Consider the following 12,313-nt stretch of genomic DNA (forward strand, 5'->3'; position numbering starts at 1 on the left):
AAGTGTAGAAAAGTATATCTTGAAATACACAGAAAGGCACATGGAGGTATTCGACTGAAACATAGCCATGACCAAGATTGTAATTTAGGGCGACAGCATCGTGGTCTGCCACCTTGATAACTCGAATGGTGACAGTACTTGGTCGGTTACTTACGCTTACTGATATCAAAAGTACAGCATGAAAACACAAAAATGTTAATAACTCGAAGATCGTTGGTTTCATCACCACTGTGCTTTAGTATGTACGTCTTATTGGAGGTGGTATGCCGTTGCTTTCCTCCGACCTTTGAGTTGACTTACCTAGCCAGTTAATAGGGGAACCTACAGTTTAATGTGGCTTTCTGACCACGGTGCAACTCGGCATTTTTCATATCAAAAAACCCCCTTCGAGGCGAAATTAATGTAAAAGGGCACGTAGAATTCGTGGGACTGAGCAGGGATCGAATCCGAGAACTTTATATTCATAGTCTTGCTTTTTACCACTTTGCCACCACGTAACGATTGGAACCCATAACTTGCTAATAAAATGTTTTATTTGTAGACGCTCTTTCGGTGTACGCCATTGAAAATACGACTGTCAGTCCTCAAATTTGGCCTCGACTTTTTCAAAAGCTAGGGAGTGTCTAGCAGAAAGCTAGAACGTCCATGCAATATTTGATCAAAATTGGTAGCGCACATGTCAGACCCTCTCCTTGTGAGTCTTATTTACAAATCTGAAGTTTTTGGGGACTGTTTCTCCCTGCTTCCCACACCGCCGGAGTAATAGTTACGACTAAAACATGTTTCTGTTTAACCTGAATTGTGTTAAACATATATAAATTGTCATCTAACACAGCTCCTTAAAAATAGTTCCATCAGGGTTCGAGCTCTTGTTTTTTGACCGTTCCCCAATCCATACAGCCAATCGTGTAAGACACTGGTTTCAGATGAACGGAGACACTGAGCTGGTGGACTGGCTTTCAAAAGCTGCTGACCTCAACCCCATAGAGTACGTGACGGCAGAGATGGAAAAAAATTATTAGGAGCAAAAGACCTGCACCAACATCCAAGGCAGAGTTGTCGGAAGCAGTTCACGCTGCGTGGGAAGAGATGTCGCAGAGTGACAGATTCATCAGAAAGCTTGTTGCCTCTGTTCCCAGGCGATTAAATGCAGTTGTAGAAGAGGACGGAACTGGACGCGGTACTGAGTCTCCTGTGTTAATAGGTAGAAGACTTTGTTTAAAGCGCATATTGCTTAATTTTAGCTTAACTTCTCTTCAGCGATTGAGATACCGAAAACAAAAGGAAAATTTCCCCAACTTCAATTTTGTTGGTATAATTTTAATGTAAAACACATCGCAAATATTTGCATAAGAAGATGATGTTTATTTTAAAGAAGAGTAAGTTTTTTCCCATAAACGAATAATGGCACTGAAGATTGAGGCATCAAAGAGAGACCATTTACGTTCTTTCATTTTTGTCCTTTTCTGTTTATGCCAATATGTAGCCACTACATACATTTCAGTCCTGTTTACTTTGGTGCAGGAACACGGAAGTGGCAACGCAGGCACAAACGACAGATCGTTAAGTTTAATGTCAAGCAGAAGCCTCAGTGGTGGCTACGTGATGGTAAAGTGGTAAACGGCCAGACTACGTATATAGAAGTCTTGGGTTCGATCCCTGGTCAGTTCCACGATTTCTATGTGCTATTATACACTAATTTCGACTCGGACAGGGTTTGTTAGTGTGAAAAATGCCGAGTTTCACTGTGCCAGAAAGGCACGTTGAACTGTAGGTTCCCCTATTAACTGGCTAGGTAAGTCAACTCAAAGATCGGAGGAAAGGACCGGCATACCACCTCCAATAAGACCGTGCCTATGAAAGCACTGTGCTGTTCAAATTAATCTTCTGACTAATGAGGGCATTACTTTACTATGGGTTCCAAAGTTAACGATCTTAGGCTTATTAACATTTTTGTGTTTTCATGCTGTACCTTTGATATCAGTAAACGTAGGTAACCGGCCGAGCAATGTCTCCATTCGATTTGTCCAGGTGGTAGACGACGATACTGTCGACCTCAGTTACAATCTTGGTCATGGCTATGTTTCAGTCGAATAAATCTACGTGCCTTACTGTGTACTCCAAGATATACTTTTAAATACTGGGTATGCATCTAAATTTATATGTGATAGAGCAAAAATGAAGGAAGTGTAGCAGGCAAAAAGGAATACAAAAGTCTCAAAAATGAGATCGACAGGAAGTGCAAAATGGCTAAGCAGGGATGGCTAGAGGACAATTGTAAGAATGTAGAGGCTTATCTCACTAGGGGTAAGATAGATACTGCCTACAGGAAAATTAAAGAGACCTTTGGAGAAAAGAGAACCACTTGCATGAATATCAAGAGCTCAGATGGAAACTCAGTTCTAAGCAAAGAAGGGAAAGCAGAAAGGTGGAAGGAGCATATAGAGGATCTATACAAGGGCAATGTACTTGAGGACAATATTATATAAAAATAAGAGAATGTAGATGAAGATGAAATGGGAGATACGATACTGCGTGAAGACTTTGACAGAGCACTGAAAGACCTGAACCGAAACAAGGCTCCGGGAGTAGACAACATTCCATTAGAACTACTCACGGCCTTGCGAGAGCCAGTCCTGACAAAACTCTAGCATCTGCTGAGCAAGATGTGTGAGACAGGCGAAGTACCCTCAGACTTCAAGAAGAATATAATAATCCCAATCCCAAAGAAAGCAGGTGCTGACAGATGTGAAAATTACCGAACTATCAGTTTAATAAGTCACAGCTGCAAAATACTAACGCAAATTCTTTACAGACGAGTTGAAAAAGTGGTAGAAGACGACCTAGGGCAAGATCAGTTTGGATTCCGTAGAAATGTTGAAACACGTGAGGCAATACTGAGCCAACGACTTATCTTAGAAGAAAGATTAAGGAAAGGCAAACCTACGTTTCTAGCATTTGTAGACTTGGAGAAAGCTTTTGACAATGTTGACTGGAATATTCTCTTTCAAATTCTGAAGGTGGCAGGGGTAAAATACAGGGATCAAAATTCTATTTACAATTTGTACAGAAATCAGATGGCAGTTATAAGAGTCGGGGGTCATGAAAGGGACACAGTGGTTGAGAAGGGAGTGAGACAGTGTTGTAGCCTCTCTCCGATGCTATTCAATCTGTATATTGAGCAAGCAGTAAAGGAAACAAAAGAAAAGTTCAGAGTAGGTATTAAAATCCATGGATAAGAAATAATAACATTTAGGTTCGCCGATGACATCGTAATTCTGTCAGAGACAGCAAAGGACTTGGAAGAGCAGTTGAACGGAATGGACAGTGTCTTGAAGTGTCTTGAAAGGAGGGTACAAGATGAACCTCAACAAAAGCAAAACGAAGAAGATGGAATGTTGTCGAATTAAGTCTGCTGATGCTGAGGGAATGAGATTAGGAAATGAGACACTTAAAGTAGTAAAGGAGTTTTGCTATTTGGGGAGCAAAATAACTGATGATGGTCGAAGTAGACAGGACATAAAATGTAGACTGGCAATGGCAAGTAAAGTGTTTCTGAAGAAGAGAAATTTGTTAACATTGAGTATAGATTTAAGTGTTGGGAAGTCGTTTCTGAAAGTAGTTGTATGGAGTGTAGCCATGTATTGAAGAGAAACATGGACGATAAATAGTTTACACAAGACGAGAATAGAAGCTTTCGAAATGTGGTGCTACAGAAGAATGCTGAAGATTAAGTGGATGGATCACATAACTAATGATGAGATATTGATTAGAATTCGGAAGAAGAGGAGTTTGTGGTACAACGTGACTAGAAGAAGGGACCGGTTGGTAGGACATGTTCTGAGCAATCAAGGGATCACCAATTTAGTAATGGAAGGCAGCGTGGAGGGTAAAAATTTTAGAGGGAGACCAAGAGATGGATACGCTAAGCAGATTCAGAAGGATGTAGGCAGCAGTAGGTACTGGGAGATGAAGAATCTTGCACAGAATAGAGTAGCATGGAGAGCTGCATCAAACCAGTATCAGGACTGAAGACCACAACAGCAACATAGAGCTGTATTTACCAACATGAATCAGATATTTTTTCCAAGCAATATATTGGAGTACACGTCAGTGCCGCGAGATTTCGTTTGTGCGTTGCGCGTGGTGCAAGAAACATTTGTGTTTTGCTTGCTTCTATGAAAGGTTTCACCCCACTGAATGCGAACCAGCTCACGAATAGAATGTAAATAATTGGAATTACTCAATAATACACTTAAAAGGTGTATTTTTGCATGAAGTATAATGATGAAAATAACGGTAAATAGATTATATGAGTACTGGCTTATTACTCGGTGCTTTCCTCAGAAATAAAAATAAAGAGAGAGAGAGAGGGAGTTATAGTGAGAGAAAACAGATGTGTTTTTCAAATATCACCTCAGTGACGCTATGTTTATCTTGTGATGTAAAGCAAGGATGTGATTCTTCAATATATATGGCGCCGTCCCACCTCCGGTCAGTACTTCAGCGCACCTGATGATGGCAACGTGGTCGATTGCCGAAACATTGTGTCCTATGCACACTCATACCAGGCTGTTCACCCGAGATTTATTTCGTCATAAAGGAAGGATAGTTTATAGGTAATATCTTGTTGTACTGTCGATATGTATGGCTACAGGATTCTTTCTTATGTCTCTACAAACAACCAGAACAGAATTCAATAACAAAGTGATAAGAACATCTATGCAGTGCGTCAATAAAAGACTCAGCCTTTCTTGGTTACTTTGTTAATCGTTAACAATTGTCAGTAATGTAGGAAATATCCTTGATTACTGATCTGTTATTACTACCATTGTCATTGTTATTAGTCACCTCACAACAGCTTTCCTGTCACTCAATGCTGCCGATGCACGTAACAAATGGATCAGGATGAATGGAATGTGAGATGTTTTGTCACGGAGAATATACACATTTATTTCATCGTCATGTGTTCAGGGTAATATGAAAATCTCAGTACGAGAAGACGACTACACGATGCTAGTGATGCAGGTAATAATACCCAACTATTTCTGTCGACTTACCACCATGACGACAGACAAGTTGGCATCTCAGTGTATTTTGATTATAATTCGTTAGCCTTCTTGCGACCTCGTTCTAATACTTCTTGTGAACAAGCATAATATTTTGCTTTTTGAACACCGAGCAATACCACACAAGGATAGTAGATGGAAGGATACAGAGAAACAATCAGACTCGTGGGTGTGGGTCTAGTTCATCATTAAAAGACTAAACAAGAGGGAAACATTATGAAAGCAATGAGTATGCTGGTTAGTAAGCATTATTTGTGCAGATCTGAAGATGAAAAAGCGCAGACCTGCACAGTGCATACATCTGCACTTTACTTTCTGTCTTAATAGGCATAATTTTCAGCTTCCTCTCTTCTGAATTTTCAAATGAATTGATTATTACGTGGCACAGAATAATTAGTTAACTGTGTTTCTTACAGCTTCCATTCGCACTAACATTTTTCTACATTCTTGTACAAATCATGAAATTCTACTTGTATGATCACAAGACTGCACATAGATGCAATCGATTTCGAGGTGCAAAATGTTTGTCATCTTAATTTCCGAAGACTTTTTATTGTACTTTTTTTACAAAGCAACAAGGTAAGTGTTCTATTCATATACATACTGTGGGAAACTGTAATCGTGATGGAAGATTATACACCTGAATGTTTGGCACAACTGGTAAGAGAAAACGCTGCATATTAACGAAATCCCGCACCTCCTCTCAATATCCTCCTATGACACGAGGACAGGATTATCCTTCCATACTGCTACAGAGCTGTTCCTAGCGCAGCTGAGAACTGGCAACATTCTTACAAACATTGGCAACACTGTGACAGTGCAATGAATTCCGCATGTGGTACTGAATAGACTCGCTAAATTCACTTGATATTCCCTTTCCATTTGAATGACTCTTGCTATATAATCCTCATGTAAACTAAGACACTGAGACAGAAAATTTAAATTTCTGACTAAAGAATGCTATTCCTTACATAAGTGACAATTTTTTTATCTTTCACAATGCGTTATGAGGCTGAGCGACAGATACCATGAGGAGAGTGGCGTGCTGCGGCAGTGTGTCCGTATTCCTACGGTACCGCCTGTGTCTCGGGTCGCAATGGCTCAGTGAGTCATCAGTTCTAACCGTGTTAGGGGCCAGCATGTGTGAGATTTTTTTCTGATTTATTTTATGAAGCTGCGAATTTCCAGAAAAAATTCTGTAACGGAATCGGAAGAAAACCTTTACACATAAACTCCTCTTGGTAACTCGATTCAGTAAGTTGTGTTAATGGTTATAGATCTCAGCTTTCGGACTGCCAAGCTGCTTCACAGTATAAGAGTCTGTGATGAAATCGACTCGACTGTCAACGGTACGAATTTCGATATAGTTCTTCACTTAAAACTCATATGGCAGGGTGATAAACATGAAGGAAATGAACATTTTGATTAATGTATGACTTCTATGTTAAATTTCCACAGTAGCAATTAGGAACTCTCTGCAGACATTTGATAACAGTGGCTCTAGCAACTTACTTTTTCTCTGGGTAACTTAAAATATGGGCTATTTTTTGCCTTAAATCCAACTGAATATTTTAAAGATCACTTTTGAACAGCGTTCACTTCTCCATTAAATACTGTATGGACCACAAAACAAGCAGTTTGCCGGAGTAGCTATAGAGCAAGATCTGAAAGGTATTGACACAATGTTTTGTATCCATTTACCATAGGGAATCAAGAAAAGAAACCAAACACATTACATTGCATTTACTCTCTGTGCCTTGACTAACAAATATGAATCCATGACAAAAATAAAGTATATGAACAATCTCCTGTGAAAGGAAAAAGAACAGGATGTGACACTAATTTTAGTGTACTGGATCAGAAACAATGAAATTAATTCTGTGTCAAATATGTGTATTGCATACTAGTGTAATAAAATACTAATGAAATGAAAACGGTTTTGTGCCTCCATCGCTATAGAGTGTGAAACACAATTATTAGACGACCTTACCTAGTCATCATACAGTTGATGATACTATATGGATGTCCCACATAAGGGATATCTGCCAAATCACATATTGTGCTCTTTCCTACTTCAAAACAAGTGTCTAAGGCTCGTGGTCACCGCTTCGTGATGGGCACTAACTCGAGATTTACGTCAGGAACTCAATATGTAGAACAACAGATCGAAGACCGTACGGAAAAACAGGTGAACAAAATTAACTCTTCGAGGCCACAGCCTAGGCAATTAAAAAAAAATAAAGGAGAGTCACCTAGAAGCATGCCACCGAATAATATTGCCACTACCCCTTTTTTTGGTCTGCAGTCTTCTGACTGACTTGATGTGGCCCTCCTCTCCAGACTCTCCTATTATTTGATGGATGTTTTCCTGTACCCGGCCATTGACCTTCTTCTCTGCGGATACACACGCTTTGCCCGAATTCTTACGGGACTCGTCAGTTTAATCTGGCACGAGTAATTAGGAGTACTACCAATGTAGGTTGTGGACAGTTGGGAATGTGGGTCTCAAGGGAGGCGAGAAAGGGATAAGTCCCTGCAGTCGCACTATCCTCTGTGTCCTCGGTGTCTCACATGGATAGAGCGTCTGCTATGTAAGCAGGAGATCACGGGCTCGGGTCCCAGTCGCGGCACCCATTTTGAGCTGTCCCCATTGATGTACATCAACAACACCTGTCGGCAGCTAGGGGTTTCGATTTAAGTATCATTTCAATGTAAAATTTGATGTTGTTCTATTAGAATAGAGTTAACTGAGAATTTTTTTCACGTCTGCTATAGTGAAATGAAACTCGGTACGTATGCAAAACTTGCTGAGTCAGTAACAGATCGCGTTTAAGCTCTCATACGACACGAGGTGGACAATGAAAACATTTATTGTGATGCAACACTTCTGCACGACTTAATTTCAATAATACAAAATAGAATTTCAGTAAAGCACTGAAATATAGCTTCATTGTTGTTGTTTGGGCTCACATTAAGTAAAATTTATCTGTGGGGATAATATTTAGGATCGTACTGTATTCTCATGGGTGAAACGAAGTGAGGAGTAATACGACGTACCAATAGTGGTGTGTGCCGAAGTGCAACATCCGGTGTAGACGATTTGTTCGTTAAATTACGCATTATTAATGTAGACGTTCCTTCCTAAAGTAGTGCCCGTGACCCAATCCGTGAATACTACTCCGTACTACGCTCGCTACAAGTGTTGTTTCATGAAGCATGCCCACCATAATACGGCACACATAGCATGCTAGTGTAAAATATAATATTCTTGGTTAAGTACTGACCACGTGACAAATAACATAAACAATAGCAGGTATTTGTGCGATTCCTTAGGAAAGCCAGTGGCCAAAATATGTACAGAGATATTTACATATATTTACCGGACGTCAGAATACAGTGTTGATCACATGGTTAGAAAGTTATTTGCTTATCAAAAAGTGGCACATTACACGTCACTTATGCCAGCACAGAAAGTATATTACCCCCTCAATGAATAAGTTGCTTGGATCATCCACGAAACTGTTCCTTAGCTCTGTCCAATAATCTTGTTTTGGGACAATATTGTACTCCCTGTTTCAGAGATCTATGTCAGTTTCACTTTTCATATCACGCTCTTGAGTAAATTAATAAAAATGATTGTAGAGAGCATCAACATACCACTGAAAATTTACCACTCAAGAATACACAATATGTCTACTAAAAACACAATTTGTTGATAACTACCATCGAGATCTCCCCAATTTCAAAAGCTCTCCTAATACTCTGTACTAATGACAATGATGTTCATAGTTACGACACCAGAAGGAAATATTACATTCATCACTCGGCGTTAAGGTTGTCTTTAGGAAAAAAAGGGATGTACAATAGTACAACAAAAGTTTTTAACAATTTATCTAGTGATACATAATGTCTGACAGATAGAAAAGTAAATTAAAAAAACAAGACTGAAAAAGTTTCTCCTTCACAACTCCTTCTATTCAATAGAATTTCTATTACTGTAATGCATAAAATGTGGATGATAGGAATTATAAACACACATGCATACTAAAAAAAATCTGATGTTCAGAATATAGCAGTATTTACAAAATAATTTGTGATGTGAGTGTACAATGACTTGTTACACGTCATTAAGATTTATGATGCAAAATGATCCTGGAACATGCAACTAAGTAACTAATCCACCTTCTAGTTAGCCTGTCGTTAAAATATTTTATTGTCTCTTGAAGTCTATCCTTAGCTGTCAGCTTCCTGGGACCATTACTGTAATCGCATCATTGTTTTCTACGAAACGAAGTAAAATGGTTACCGCATGTCGCAATTATACCAGATACAAGAACTTCGTTGCACAATAAGATATTAGAGGTCACCTGCGTCTGAAAACACAACTACCGTTTGCGTACAGTTCTACAAAGCAAATGGTTAAAAGAAGTGGCAAACGCCATTGATTGCCAAAAGGACGTAATAGTAGTAGCTTTATTGATCAATCGGACTATTCTACAAGGATAATCGACCTGTCATGACATTCGAAGTTTAAGAATTAGCGAATAAAACATAATTCATCTACAAAGACTTTACCACACTTACAGGTGATTTTGACAAGAATAAGGAGGCTGTCGGCTGTGGCCTTACAGTAGGATCTACCCTGATATATGCCCGAAATAATTGAAAAAAGACTACGGGATACCCTTCCGAATGCACATGCCAGTCTCTTTGAAACAGTTTTATCCTTAGTGTACAATATTATTTTGCATATAAGATTTTTAACACTGTAAAAGGCTAGAGCTTCATTGTCCATTTATTTTCACTACCAATCGATGCACAGACTATTTACACCACACACACTATATTTCAGAATTAGTCACTAGACACCCAATGAGCTGGCGTCTAGACAATAACCACGCTCTTTTATGGTTATTTATTACAGTTTTTCGTTTTCTTGTCAGTACTTCTTCATATACAGATGGCGGCAGTATCTCGTATAAAAAGTGTGGTGGAACTGTCATTTGTATCCTGGTGACTCACGTGTAAAGGTCTGCAACGTGATTGTGGCCACACACAGGTATTAACAGATTTTGAGTGCGGAATGGTAGTTGGAGCTAGACGCATGGGACAGTCCATTCCGGAAATCGTTAGGGAATCCAGTATACCGCTATCAACAGTGTCAAGAGTGTGCCGAGGTTACCACATTTCAGGCATTACTACTCGTCACGGACCACGAGTGGCCAACAGCCTTCACTTAACCATCGAGAGCAGCGCCATTTGCATGGTTTTCAGCATCGTCAGTGCGTTTTATTGTCTTTCTGTGAAACAGATAAAATATTTTTTACTACTTATAAATATACAAACCTGAGTTTTTAAGACACAATTGCCGGCCGGAGTGGCCGTGCGGTTCTGGGTGCTACAGTCTGGAGCCGAGCGACCGCTACGGTCGCAGGTTCGAATCCTGCCTCTGTCATGGATGTGTGTGTTGTCCTTAGGTTAGTTAGGTTTAATTATTTCTAAGTTCTAGGCGACTGATGACCTTAGAAGTTAAAACACACACACACACACACACACACACACACACACACACACACACACAGATTCAAAACTCTCGCCCAGAAAACATTCAACTGGTCAGCAGTTCGCCATCTTGTTTCCATACTTCGTACATACTGATAGTGAAGTTACGTAATGCAGATCTTTGTAGCTAAGGTAACAGGGAACCAGAAAAAGGAAATGAAATGTATAACAAACACACACACACACACACACACACACACACACACACACACACACAGAGAGAGAGAGAGAGAGAGAGAGAGACTTTTCCACATACTATATTTGAGTTAATGGGAGACATAACCTTAACATGAACAGTGGTCAAATTTCGAAGTAAATAACTCATCCACATTAATTCTACATGGTTGCTGATGACAAACTGTGAAACAAAATCAATACATTAAATAACATAAGAATGATGGAAATTCACAGTATGTTGTAATAAGCTATATTTACAAAACTTTGTCTTTTTTTAAATACGCAAATACTGTCTAAAAAAATCTAATTTATGCGTAGTAGAAAACATTTTCCTGTTTTATAGAAAGACAATAAACAACCACTGATGGTACAGAAACTACAGCGAAACATGTTCCGGAAATAAAAAGAAAAACAAAAATTGTATTTTGTTCAAGGCACGCACTCCCCAAAAACAAATCTACGCTAATGACAACCTGCCTGCAAGTGTCTTTGAAATGTCGTCGATTATTCACTTGTGTTTACAGCACATCCGCGCCCAGTCCTATTGTCCATTCCCTGTAACCCACTCATGAAGCACATCGTCGTTTTCTATTGAAATTCCCAACCGCTAATCGTTGCTGTTAGAGTGCCATGATTCGAGCTCTGATCTGGAGACACACTAAAGCGGCCATTGATTACGCCGGAGCTGAGGGCATAGCGCTTATGACGGCTGCTTCCCTGGCTGATTTCTATGCCCCTCTCGAACTTGCAGATGGAAATTTAAACGAACCATGATTGCCTCTGGCAGGTTCGCCTAATAACACGAGCAGCTTTCCGCCCGCAGAATGTTCCGGCCGGCAAGGCCTCTGATTTCTCTCTCTCTCTGTCTAATTCTCTCTGTCTCCCTCACTCTTTCTCCCTGTCTCTATCCCTCGCCACTAACACCAAACAAATGACCTCTCCGAATGAAAGTGAGGCTGGCGAGCAGATTGTTTTCTGGGCAGACGAAAACTAATTCTGCCGAAGTGCGGCGTGCAGTTTCTTCGCATCAGCACTTCGGACGGCTATAAAATTTAAATTAGCTCGCTGTACCCCCGCAGCTATCTCAGCGTCTGCTTGCAGTACTGCTCTCCTAAAACACTGCGCAAGAGCACTTCCTTACTTTCCCGTTTAATGAAAGGGGTTCTATCTAAATTAATATCTTTGGGAAACCTTTACTTTACGACCCTGGAACTTATGTTAAATTTCGAAGAGATTCTTTGAGCAGAATAAACAAAGACACACTAAAATGTTACGCTCAGGAAACTTTAGGAGGGACTGACAGCCTCAAATGTCCTGTCAATTCAACGAAGCATCGGGCAAAACCAAAGAAAGGAATTCATGTAATAGGCCTGTTGACAGTATCATCGTACTCTTATTTGTGCCCGTTGATGATTCATGCTTCTGTAGTTTAATAATTGCTCATTTTTCTGTAGATGTGTTACTCGGCGAATTTCTTGATAGACTGTAACTATTAAAGTAGTCGT

This window comes from Schistocerca gregaria, chromosome 5 (assembly GCF_023897955.1).
Source record: "Schistocerca gregaria isolate iqSchGreg1 chromosome 5, iqSchGreg1.2, whole genome shotgun sequence".
In the NCBI taxonomy this organism is placed as follows: Eukaryota; Metazoa; Arthropoda; class Insecta; order Orthoptera; family Acrididae; genus Schistocerca; species Schistocerca gregaria.